The sequence below is a fragment of the Bombus pascuorum genome, chromosome 10, assembly GCF_905332965.1.
Source record: "Bombus pascuorum chromosome 10, iyBomPasc1.1, whole genome shotgun sequence".
Classification (NCBI taxonomy): Eukaryota; Metazoa; Arthropoda; class Insecta; order Hymenoptera; family Apidae; genus Bombus; species Bombus pascuorum.
The window spans coordinates 12,713,047-12,727,017 of NC_083497.1; the positions used below are offsets into that span (position 1 = coordinate 12,713,047).

Sequence of the window (13,971 nt, forward strand, 5' to 3'; positions counted from 1 at the left end):
TTCCTTACAAAGAGTAGTTTTCGTGGATTATTTTGTGGATTATTTTTCAGTTTACTTGGTGGAGCGGTTGTTCGAGTTATTCGTAGCATTCCTCTGCGCGGAGGATAAAACGCTTGGATTGTAATTTGCATTTTCGTACAGTCGGTTATTCCATTGTAATTATATACCATATAGTCGTCGTTGAACCGCGAACATTTATACAAACTTATATCTTTACGAATGTAATTAATAAAATAAAACTTAGGCAGAGAATCGTTTTGTCTATTAAATATTGTATAGCGCCGTATTTTGGATATTTTATATATCTCTGCATATTATGCGCATTTTCGTCTCGTGAAATTTTCCATAGATGCAGCAAAATTCGTATTGTAGCAACCGCATATTCGTCATTTAGATTTATTACCTGTCATCCACGATATTTCCATAAAATTTGACTTAAATGACCAATGAGGATTTTTAATCAAATCACCACCAGAAAACAAAGATTTCAAGTAAATTCAACGGTATGGGATCCTTTGTTACCCTTTTGATGGGTTAATCGCTCGATACAGTTCAAGTTGAACAGGCATCGACACCGATCGTTATTAATTTATGCGGGCAGGGTGAGTTTCTAATCTGTCTCCGAGCCGGTGGCGTGTTTACTGCCTAGATTTAATCTGCATTGGGTTTAATTAAAATCAAGCAGCTCGACGGTAGTGCGGCCTCGTTGACAATTGCATGCAGATTGGATTAAGCTTTGGAATTAGAAGGGGAGTTGGATTCACGCTCAGCGCGAATCTGCTGCCCGTTTGTCCACATTAATATTCGAATTTCTAGTAACAGAACGATCCCCGCGACGAGTGGGAGGAAGAGAGCGAAACGCACAATGCTTGATACACCGATAACGAGGGAATTATCCGTGACGAGATCAAATGTTGTTAACGTTACAGCATAGCCTGTTAACTGTAAAATCGTTGATCCTACCGCGTTTAGAATGCAACAACAGCATCGGAGTTTCCTTATCCGATGATATTTCGTTCTTCGACTTTCGAAAAACATTATCTAAAAATTCGTCAAGATGTTACAGCTTTTACAAACAATTGTAACTTCCTATTAAGATTTAGAAATTATATTTTTATTAATATAATCTGTAAAATTGGTTGTAAGAAACTTGAAAGATCCTACGCGTGTCTCAGAAATAATTAAAGTATTCCGAATATTAAATTAAATATTGGTCTTCTAACATATCTTATTTTACGTAAATTTATTAGAACCGAAATCTTCTCGCTACTATTAAAATTTCAAACCCGTCTTTTCTAGGAACGTTAAGTAAACGACGAATAGGGAACGTAAAAATTCATTAGAATTTGTTCTTCCTCTTCCCTTTTGCGATTTTCTTCTGCTCGACTGGTTGGCTGCTGATATCCGGCGAATAGCAGATGGCTCGGCATTACCACTTTGTTGGCGAACATCGATTCTTCTTCGTGCTTACAAGAGCCGACCAGCTTTCTCCTCTCCTCCTTCCTATCGTACCACAACTTTTCGCATCCCCCGCATATTTCCCGCGTTTCTTTGCTGAGCACACGGAAAAGCAGCGTCGTCTTCTTGTCGGATAATCCATCCTGATTTTCTATATTGCCTCAGACCCGCAAACTTTGCCCTTTCATTACTGTCATCCGCAGTGCCGGATCCCTTCGCATATCAGAAACTAGAAAAATTATATTCGAATAATTTCCTCTATCGACGTTCATCCGTGCTTTTTCATTCGTTGTTTAAGATATTTCTTGGTCGTTTCTTATTTATTTTACATTCCAGTCGTATTCCAGGCTATCTGCCATTTATTTCTTTCATCTCCTATTATATCGTACGTAACCTTTCTCGGTGGACTGGCGAACCTTCTGGTCTGGCCAAACTTCCGAAACACTTTTCTTTCATTTTACTCTCTTATATAATATTATCATTTTATCCGCAGCCAACACGACGTTATTTAACGAACTTTCTACGGTAGTTACGAGTAACAAGATATTTTATTTATACCGCTTTACGGTCATTTTCCAACGCAAAATCGCTGGGCTCCTCATAATCTCGATAAACACTAACAAAGGATCTCACGACCGCGTCGTCGGATTAACGTTAGGATCTTCACCTTCTTCCGGCGAAACCCTCGTCACGAACGTATGAATATTTCTTCCCCGTACGTAGGGATGCATAAAGTTTTCCCCGATAATCCGACTTACCATCTGCCGCTTAACACAGTTCGTACAATTATCGGAGATGCGAGGATCGTTTGGGGCTGGGTTCGTGTTGGGGGAGCTGCTAGAAAATCGCCTTACTAAAACTAGAAGTTATGTACGTTCGTCGAACGAATTCTGGATGATTCCCTCGGAAATTTCGGCTCGTTTATTATTCCGGAGAACAGTTCCGCTGGATTCGATGGTTCAACAGTTATTATCCGTCTCCGTTTACCTGATTTTCGCAGATTTTCCCGGCAACCGTATCCATTCTACTGACTCGACCAAAGCACACACCGATTCTACTAACTTTCTCTCGTTGACCTCCGCGTCGTGGTCGACGTTTGGCTTCCGCTTCGACCCAATTTCCGTATGCATCGGGATGGATAGAGTTCCACAATCGCAAGAACATCGCCAGCTCATGGTTAAGCTACTTGTTAATTCTACTGCGGTCGAATTTTCATTTTCCGATCTTACTATTGTTCGAACGCGCAAAAAGACAATATGGTAAAAGGAAAGTACGTTAGATCTGTGTGGATTAGTTGCACGGTTTTATTGCAGTTTATGTAGCGTTCCTGAATTGCAATATCCTGTATACCGTAGTTTATACAAATTTATATTCAGCTCTTTAAATGTTTAATCCGCATTGGAACATAGTATAGATTATCCGCGATGCTTGAAACAATTAGTTTATTCATTAGAGGTCCAAAATAGGATAACGTGTTACGATATATTTAATAAGTAGGTCGGAAGATCCATAGTTTAAAAATAAATACATTCTTAATTTCTTGTATGTTCCTCGCTTGGTATTAATTTTTTCAACTTTTGGTAACTTTAGTGAGCTCTATATATGGCCCATGCGCGCATGTTGGTTAGACAAATTTCATCAATTAGCGCTTTATCTATAAATTGAGCCGTAGTTGTGAAATATTCCCTATCGATGTTGTTAATATTTCGGTTGAATCAGAACGCATTCGGTCGAATTTTAACGCCGGTGAAATTTCCAGGGATATAGTAATCGTCGGGTAATGATGGCTCTACGTATCTTCGTTTGAATGTATGAATATTAAACGCACTGTGGATTACAGATACTGAGGGGAGATTTGTAAAATCACGGTATAAGTAGCTCGGTTTTGTGCTTTACGTACGAGTGAATACAGACAAAGTGCTGGTTTCTGGTGGAATATCGGAACGCGACGTGTCTTCGGATTGAAATTTATCTTTCAGTAGATACGTGTAAGAAAATCGCGAATTTAGTCGAACCGGAATGATGTTCGACGGAACCATCGGCGAATAAAGTACACGATTCGTATCGATATATTATCTGTACATACGTACATTATCAAATATACCGTAAATATATGATAGTTACGGCGTCGGTCACAGAGAATTTGGTAGAAAGATCAAACGTCATTAGCCACGCAAACCAAGTACTACTGTTAAATGTTTTTGTTTAACGAATGTGGTAACAAAGTGGAGATGTTTCGTTCCACAGGAGAATATTAAATATCCGTAGCTAGAAGCATAATTAAGATATAAAAATAAAAGCAGTGCTTTAATAGTGATTACAGAATCATATAGTGTTAAAGCATCTCAAAGCATGCTTGCGCGCTCATGCATTCCAGTAATTTATACATTCATCAAGATTCATCATCGAGGCTCGAGGAATGTAATTAAAAATGCACGCGGTACGCTCAATTTACTTTTATACCGATTCATTATCATCTGTTCTAGTCTTTAGGAAAGTAGGATTGAAAAATCCTGGTCAAGTTTATTACCTTTCTGGAAGCAAACGTTCAGGTTAAGTTAACCTTCGGCCATTACATCGATGTTCGATTTTTTCAACGATATTAGTGAAAATTTTCCAGAACTTTAGATAATAACGTAAAGATCGTTATAGCTCAAAAAGTATTCTTCCTCGTTATATTTGTATTGGTTAATTGAAACCGTCACTCGCTGTCATATCACCGAGACGCATCAGAATTCACGAAATTCTAAGAAACATTAACCCAGAGATATCGATCAAAACAATTTCAGCAAAATTTCCCATTTCACCATTAAGTTCTACCCTCCGCATACATAGAATATGGTTATTATTAGAAGCTACCCTTGGAGCTAACTTAGCGAAACCCCCTTTCTGACACCGTGACAGCGGTGAAGTGACACACGATGAAAGTGGAAATCGAGCAGCCGCCCGATGGAAATCTGATGGACAGGTTTAATTACGATCGATGGTGTTGCACGCGTGTGTGTAGACGTGGCTAGCAAGTTTGTACACGAAACTGCCGCGGCGTCGAACGAATTAGCATAACGATCCTTCCGGCGTCATGCATTTTTCATATGTTCGTCCAGCGGTAACGAGTGCACGAGTCCCTTTTTTTTCCTCGGTCCTCTTCTTCCTCCGTGCTTCTTTTGTTCTCGTTCACTTTTTGCTGTTTGTAAAACGTAGGCTCGCGCATGCTGCACACACACGGTTAAAATAATTTACGAAAATAAAAGCACCGGTTGCGTTCGCGCTTTCTCGCGCATCGAACCCAGTCCCCTACGTTCCCCTCGCACTTGTTATCCTCGCGAACATTTGCATGCCTTTGTCTCGTGATATTTAGCGCCACGCGGCTTTTAATATCGATCCAAGGAATTGTACCGCGTGGTAAGTACCAGAGAGACCCGACTGCAGGTTAGTCTTCGATATCTCTGAAATCTTTGTCTTCCTTCATTTCATAGGTTCGATTATTTCGAAATATTACGAGTAATGGGAATATTATGAAATAACGGACAGTATGGCTAGACAGAAAAATTTAAGAAAGACAGGTAACAATTCACAACGGCACAAGATGTAGTATAAATTTAGAAACTTTATAAAATTATTAACTCCCAAAGGTATACCGTAGCTATTGCTTAATTTGGAAAAATATGCACGTTACATGATATAAGTATAATGCAACCAAATATCATTACTACGCGATATATCTCACTTAACCAATATTAGCAAATGTTATTACCGTTATGCGTCTCACTTAGCTACCTCTCTTTCCACGACCATTTGTCGCAGTGAAAAAACAAGTCCCAGAACTTGAAACAAACCACGCTGCAAACCCCCGTCCCCCCTTCTCTCGAAAAAGTGTAACGTTTTTGCTATATTTCTTTGTCAGGGCTTGTTGTCAGGGGAGGCAAGACAAACTCACGGTAATTACGGTGCTTCAACGACATTGCGAATGCATTGTAACGCGACACTCGCCTCTCACATGGCATTAATTATATGGCGAGCCGTGTCGCGTTTAACGTACGATTATTGCATTCCGCGTAGAAACGCTGGCAAGAATTAAGACGTAGTTCCCGAAACGATCGATAGTTTCTACAATTTCGAGCCAAGCCTCGACCAGTCTTCCAAGATTTCTGGACTTGCTTTCCTCTTCTACCTCTCCCCGGCTCGATGTATTTTAGCGTAGCCGCCCGTAAAGGGATTAACGACCCTTTAATTATTCGACGCTAATTGCCAAGACCACTTCTTATTACCGATACGTGTGCATTATGCGAATTGCGCGTATTATGTTCGCCTGGCTGATCCTCCAATTTGCCTCTTCACGCGATTTTCTTATCTCTAACCTGCCACTACCGATCGGACACCTGTGTAATTTAACCAGTAACGAATCGTTTCACCTGTACCTGGTCGTCCTAATTGAGTCATTGATCGATGGAAATTCTTTCCCTTTAACTTGCTAACCGGCTCATCTTTGAATCAGAAACTTTCATAGCGCGATGAGAAATTAAAAAAAAAAAAAAAAAAAAAAAAAAAAGAAGAAAAGAGAAAGAAAAATGGTACACAGCCTGGTATTTGCAACAGATCGATGTAGGTTCCGAGCTCACTCGACGACTGTAAGAGGCAAAAAATCGCGCTAATTAATTGTGCTCGTTATCGATGCTCGTTTATGACGCTATTTCGTTGTAACCGTGGCAAAGTTGACTTTGCGACACTGACGAATGGAATTCCGGGATTCTGTCGACGCCCGACAGTGATTAAATTTATTTGATGTGCCGGTAGATTACCACTTAATTGATTTCGTAGCGGCGCAGGCGGCTTGTCAGGCTCCGAGAAAATTAAGGATTCCGATGTGCACATTTACTAGGATCGCGTGCACATTTACGGTTTGAAATTAATTACAATCGATAAAGGAAGCAGTAACTCCCACTTTTTAATTAATTACTTTTAATTGACTACTTTCGTAAGATTATTATGGGAGGAAAATCACTTGGAAGTGATTAATACGTGATATTTTTGCTCACCTTTTTGAAAACTGCGGTTTTATATTGCGTTTGCACACAATATCATCCATCCAGGTATCATCTTAATTGCGAGAAATTACATTCTGTTGACTACCTCAACTATTTGTTATTTTGCAATCACGCAATATGTAACCAGTAGGATACTGGCTACGATCTATCGCGATATTAATTTCACCAATTAACTACAGACGAAGAGAATAGGATAACATTACGATCTAATTGAATTGAAACTGAGTCGGATCGGAGTTCAATCATTCGGAAAATTAACGCCAAAAATCAACGAAGACGAGGCAAACCTTCATTTTATCTTACACTGTACGATATAGCGTCAATTTGTCCAAAACTTCAATAGTTCAACTTTTAAGTATTATTTTTCCCAAAATATCAATTAAAGTGATAGAAAACGCAGGTATATCTTCCGTCCGCCAAAATTCCATTTTATTTCATATCGCGCTATCGTTTCACTGTCGTCCAAAATCTTTCAAAAGTTTCACGTGCTCCGTCATCCAGTTTTCGCGTTCCATTTTCGTAAAAAGAAAACAAGGGAAAATATCACGCCTGACACGCGTTCTCTCCTAAAACGATTCAACTGCGCTACAGCTTCCTATATCGTATAATTTTAAACCGATTGTCCCACAGTTTCATGCACCGATTTGCATTTTCCCGCGTCTGCACTTGCCACACAAACAATGTACGATTGCGTGAGCGTGCGAGCTCACGTGCGTGCATACTTGCTCGCGCGAGAACGTCGCGACTCGAAGCGAACAAGGAGTGACGGAATTGTTCGCACTTTATTTCCCGTTCCATTATCCATAGATCGAGGAAATCTCATGCATCATAAAAGAACGGCCTGCTCGATAAATTCGGCCAACGAAGTCCATCTAGTTGAAAGGCCGAGGCTCGCGAATAAAATCTTTTCATAGTCGCCTGGTTAGCCTCGACTTATCGATTCATCGAATTGTTCGCGAACGGGAATTCCTACCAACGTTGTATATTTTTGGTTCGTTTTTTAATTCAACGAAGCGTTATGAGATGGTTACACGATGGAATGGTATTGAGAGGTTGATGTTATATCGGACGGTAGTCGGAATTTAACGCGAAACATTTTCTTTTCGATCGTAAAATTCAATCTATCAGAAGCCAGGACTGTGCTCTCAGCCTTACTTAATATATTAAATTGTTTCGTTTCCACTTTGAATTTATTTCCTATAAATTCATTCGATACAAGTTTATAATATATATATATATATATATATATATGTAAGTACATAAATTTAAATTTATTGTTTGTACCTTTACGTAGCACCTCTTCTGCATAAATCAGATTCTATTCTACTATGAACCGTATAAAATATGTTTGCTCTAAAAGCTTCGCCTCCTAAGTATACGTTCTCGTAATCGATAAATATTTGTTTTGTTAGTCGGCGCTTTTTTTATATTTAATTGGAATGATATTTTCAGCTTGATTTTCAATCTCCTTGAAATTGTTACAGATATTTTTAATAAAGTTGCTACCATATAGCGATACCATCGTACATATTAAACATGTGGATGATTGCAACGATTTGCTAGCAGCATTTATTCTATTTAAAGGCATTCTCCGAATATATTACTGCAGCAAATTTGAATTCATCCAGCTTATGAAATAACGCAGCCATTTCTACTCGAACAATTGGCTTTTCAATTTCGCTTATGAATACTCTGTTTACTGCTGTTTCAACGTCAACGTAATTCTTTTTTAAGACACTTACCGCAAAAGATCGAGCAGATCGTCTTGTTATTTTGCGATAAGTAACATTATCGGTATTTATTCCTTCAATTAAACTTCGAAATCAAAGACAATGGATTTGTTTATTTCATGCAGCGTTTGTCCAATACCTTTCTCCGGGTCTCTTTCTTCAGCGGGCCTTAGGCACGTGCCTACTTCGTGCCTAGTGGCAAACGTGGCTCTGTTATGAACGCGGTGTAGTACAAAGCGTAGGATGATAACTTTGCTCAAAACTTATTTTCTTATTTTCGCTTGTAGCGTATTAAAGTCGGAACGCTATGTATATTAAACGTAAGAGCGTCGTTCGAGTTTGCTATGGTCTTCCATCTGCGTTCTCGTTTCCACGCGGGCTACAATGTCACGCACGCGTATAATGGCTGTTTTAATAATCGTCTGTACACGGAGTGTTCCGCGCGCACACGCCCTAGTCAGCTTATTTACATGTAGCCTGTAGAAACGCAAGAAAGTTTCGCGGGCGAATTACGAAGGGTGTGCGTGCGGGTAGGTGAATTTCAGGCAAAGCGCGGAGGAAAAGTGGCACTGTTACACGCGACGTGGCGAACGAAGTACGATGTTGTAAGGGAAATTTCCCGGTGAAACGTAATAGAGGGTGTCTGTAGACGGGTCCGTGAGATTCGCGGCCGCGCACAAAAGCTCACGTAACCGAACTATCCGCCAAGTAACCTAATGGAAGACGTGAGCGAGCTGTGAAAAATTTCCCAGAGAACCGTCTCCGCTCGAGATGGAAATGTTGACTTCATTTTGAAGACGACGGTTTAGAGACGATTTGGATAATCGTAAGTCGAGGTGTCTTCTCTCCTGTTCCTTTTCTAGTCGCGTTTTTCGGATAATGCCTTAGAAAGACGGTTCCGGTTATTCCTCGGAATAAGGGCGAAGAATACGTTCACGTAGTTTTATGTGTCGCGATGAAAATTGCGTATGTCGTGCACGGTATTTGTCATTTGGATGCTTCTTCTGAAAACGTTGATCCACGATCGCGAATGAACGGGCGAGTTTTCACGAGAATGGTCGAGAATCTTGGAATCGACGAGAGACCGTCTATATTTCACCAGTTCGGTTCGATTAAACGCGATTTCGTGGAAAACGCGCGGATGCTTCGTTGACTCGATATTAATCGTAACGTAACGTTAATTGCAACTGCGACAGATCCATTTTCCCGTAGTCATTACCACGCGATTGTGCACGTTTTGAAATTCGTTATTGGACGCCGGTGTGGCTCGTTTCAATTATCGTCGACTAGAAGAAGTTGCTTGATTGGCAACAATGGAACGTGGAAGGAACGTCGTTTTAACGGCGACGTCGGGGTTACGGTTTCTCGTTTCCTATCGTGTGCATAAGAACGATAAAAAGGTGCAACACGCGCGATTATCCTCGCCGAGTAAGGTCATGGTAGCTAATTAATTTTTATCGGATCGTTCTACGTTAGCGAACCACTTCCTACTCGCTGGATTTTGATAAGTTTCAAATGTTGTCGTAATTGAATCGCACCGAGATTTCATTTGTCAGAATTGTTCAGTTTGCGTGGAACGTTAGTTCGGGATATTCGATCGAGTTTCGGAAATCCATTTAGTGAAATACACGTCAAAAATATTCCTAGAAGATGGCTAATATAGATAAATCAAATTTCGAAACTCTGATTTAAAAATTCTGAATTTTGGACGTTTGACGAGCGAGCTGCGTAAAGAATATATCAAGTTAACCGTCGCAAAATGTCGTTTATTTTTTAATTTCGAGCAAACAACGACGTATCGAAATTTTAGAAATTTTAGAAAGAAAGAAACACAAGGAAATTATTATTTTTATTTATCGTTACAGTGAAATCGTGCAACCGTTTGTACGGACAGGCAATGAAAATTCTATATTGTCACGGAAATGTTTTGCGCTAATGCGAAAGAATAGTCGATTATTTGCGTTTGTTAAAATTTGTCTACCATGGGAAGCAAGATTTATCGCGTAGAATTACAAACTGTACAGTTCAATCGCGATCAACAGTGACACACTCTTCGAAACATATTTCATCCGATGAAATTTGTCGGTTCGGTTTGCAACATAGATACTTGTCATCTTCGAATCAAATAGGTATTATTTATATTTGTTTGGTATAAAAGAATTTACGAATAAATCGCTAAATATCGTTCGGTGTATTGTAAACGATTTATTGGAGTGGATATTTATGATTTTCATTGTATAATAATTTGTAGAAATTTGAACTTGTACGATAGGATCTATTTATTAAGTTAACGAAATCGGAATACAAAAAAAGATACGCAAATCTGAATTGAAAGTAAAATTAAGGATTTCAGCGAGCAGTTGTATAAAGTTTCTTTTATTGTTATGTATGACGCGTAAAATGTAAATGAATTTAATTTTCTTCTTACTTTAAGTTAAGACTTACGAGGTTGTAAAGAACAAAGAGACACTCTTATCGCTCTGGAATTCGAAGGAATGATTCTGCGTGACTTCCAATATAATATTCTTCAAATGTGACTTTGCCGTGTTGTAAAATTTTATTCTGTACCGAGAAAGAAAGAAACACAATTGCTCAAAACTGGGTCACTTTATGAATCTCTGGTATCTTCTACCGTAATATATGATCGATGATTTCTACTCGAGTCTTTTAGAATCTAGATATCGTCGACAGCTGTCGATAATCGTCGACTCTCCTTATTTCGAAGCTGGTCTTTATGACTCTTGATCTTTTTTTTATCCGTTTTATCCAGAACTATATTTTCTCTCGTTCCTTCACCTCGAAAAATATTCTCTGGAATTCCAATTAAAATCGAATTCTCCATCTGACATAACCAGTCACGTTCGGTAGTGTACGTAATTGATGCGATGAGATTTCCGAGACAGACATTTACATTTCACGTTTGGAATTTGGTAATCTTTTAAATTTCGAAATTAAGAAATTTTAACTTCAATTTTAATTTTGAAATTGCTCCTCTTTTTTATGAATTACGAACTGAAACATATTCGAAGGTTTGAAAATTTGAAACGAATATGGAATGTTTGAATATTTGAAAAGATGGAGGTTTAGAAACCTATGGGCCACTAGATCAAATCGAAGCACGAGGAACAAGTTTCGCAACTCTCTTTACGTGATTGACGGCGTTCGTTTGAACTTTGAAAGATTAAATAAGATACCATACCTTCTCGTTGCTTTCCTAACATCTCTCACAAGCTTATACGCGTGTATAGCAACGCGAAACAGACCTAACCGAAGAGGAACTCTTCCGAAAGGGTTCGTACTTCTCACGCTATTTCCGGAGGGGGGTGGTCGATATAATACATTTCTTTGCCAGTTACGAAGGGAAGGCGGCTGAAAGCGTTGCAGACGAATGAAACTTCTTGTCGAGAGGGAAAGGCAAAGAATCCTTCGGGATGAAAGAGGAAAGAAACGATCGTCTCTAGAGATGCTCGAAGGTCAGGGGTGGTTTTTCGTCGACGCCGCAACCGAGTTAGAAGTTCGATTTCTCTTTCAATTCTCTCTTTCCTTCTCTCGGTCGTCCTAACCGTCCCGACGGTATCTTTGAATTTTTAATACAGCCACCGGTACGAACAGGGAGAAACTTAGTTCGTGGTAGACGAAAAGACGCAATAATTTCGATAAAATCACGAACGGAATTGGTATTCACCGTGGCTAATCGGTTCTCTCGCTTTTTTTATGTTTCAGAATTCGAGCGGTCAGGAAGCCTCGTTGGAAAGAAAATTACGCTAGAGGGAAGTTCTGCTTCGGTTGTGAAAGGGTAAGTGTTTGTGGTACACCGAGGGAAGTTGATTGTACCGGCTTCCGAGTAGAAGATTCTTTTCTCATTCTTTTATTCCTCCTGAAATTCTCAAATTTCAGCGAAGAATTTCTATTCACAGAGTTCGATACGATTGTCTATCCAACCGCTCGAGATCGGTCGACGAATTTTTCCATCTTTTAAATTTACGACGTCAGTTTCATTTATTCGATCGTCGAAGCGTAGATTTTCCGCTTGAAGATATCCAATTGCAATTAACAATGCAAAGTTTTCTCAGAATCACGATAAGCAGCTCTACATATTTCTTCACAGTCTCCCGAACTTGTAGTTCTTCGAAACCCTTTCCCGAACATCACAGTCTGCAAACATAGTCCCGAAGAAGTTCGTCCTTCTTTGAAGACGGGGTTGCCTTACAAATGGACCATTTCATCAAAGCTCTCGAGGATGATTTACAGTTCGTTAAGCACTCTTGTATGGCAGGGTCAAGAGACTAGCGCGGAGCATTATATTTCTGCTTAGTCGCCGCGTTCTCACTTCGATAACACTGTACTACTGTTCTTCGAGAATCGCCTCTCCCACCTCCAGTGCTTTATCATTCATTCGTTGCTGTGGATTTATTTCACGATACCTCCGTGTATCTTCGTGGCTTCATTATCAAGCCTCCTCCCTGTTCCCTGGCTCCTCCTCTTGGCTGCTTTCTAGCCTCTGCTCGCTACGTTCGCCGTTCCTTTTGTACAAAGATCCCGTGGCTCGATTTATGAAAACGAGCGATACGAGGGTAAGCTCCGTGGTTATTTACCTCCGGAGAATTATAATGGCTGACTCGTTGCAACCGCGAATATAAGTGGCCGCCTCTAAATAATGCTTCCCTGGGAAAAAAAGGGAAGGTATCGCCGGGTATCTCTGCGACGCGTTGTAAATAAACGAGCCGCTTGTAAGCCCAAAATCAAGTAGTTTGCGGGGCGAAAAAACTGGAAAATGGTTCCTACTGGGTAGACTTTGGTGGTAATCGAGGGTAGTTTCTCGGTCTGTATACAGGGGATGCTGCCAGGGAAAGGATACTGCTTAGAGAATGCTGTTTGGGGAATGATCGCGTGGGATTAACGGGGATGGATAGGGATACTTCTTTCAGAGATTCTGATTAAGTTCCTCCTTTCTTTTGTATTCCTCTTCCAGTTAGGGTTGAAGGGTCGAGATAAAACTCTGCGGCGAGTAGAAACGATCGCTTGGTATTGCGTCGAGTTATATTCACATTTTGCTTCGTGTCTGTCAAGATGTTTGAAATTGTTTGAAGGCACCGCGAATATCTTTTGTTAAATAATCTCGCGGAATAGCGTTGGGAACGTACGTTACACGATCAAACGTAAATCGTTTTCTTCGATGAATCAACGAGAATACTAAATTTTCTTACGGTTTCTTTTGTTCTTCTTGGAACAAAGTTCGCGAGCATCGCACGGTAGACGAGTGGCTGACATCTATGGCCGTATTCGATTCTCGGAATTTGGCGAACTTGGAAAATTGAAGCTCCTATAAAGACGTACTTTGGCGTAGTTTCGACCAATCTACTCGTCTCATAGTTTCCTTCCAATCAAGATACACGTCACGAATCGGACCGTTAAAACAATTACACGTCCAAGTTTGTGATCTCCGGAAGTTTCTGGCAGGGGTGAGTCAAACGGCGGTTGTTACGGTGAACAAAGGGGCAACGATATGAAATTCCCCGGCCTCAGTTTGCGGATTTCCCTTTGTCCATAGCCGACAACCAACAAGCCCGCGATCTTCGCAGAATCTTGACCAAGTTGCGCCATATTTCGGGTATGTACAGCACGAATAAGCCTGAGTGTTTCGCGACAGCGTTGTTCCGCGTGGCAATTGCGGTTTCTAATTGCTCGAATCAAACCAGTTTAACGTAGAGGTATCGCGTCGATGGATCGCGAACAAC

At 40.2% G+C, this 13,971-nt stretch overlaps 1 protein-coding gene across 3 annotated transcripts in view; it reads left to right on the forward strand.

The window, feature by feature from the left end:
- The window catches only part of LOC132911076 (putative polypeptide N-acetylgalactosaminyltransferase 9), a 297,826-nt gene that overhangs the window by 66,063 nt on the left and 217,792 nt on the right, over positions 1 to 13,971 (forward strand). For all 3 annotated transcript variants that reach the window (XM_060967466.1, XM_060967462.1, XM_060967465.1), the window contains one exon: positions 11,957 to 12,029. The gene's annotated coding sequence lies outside the window, so the exon portion shown is untranslated. The remainder of the gene's footprint in view (positions 1 to 11,956; positions 12,030 to 13,971) is intronic.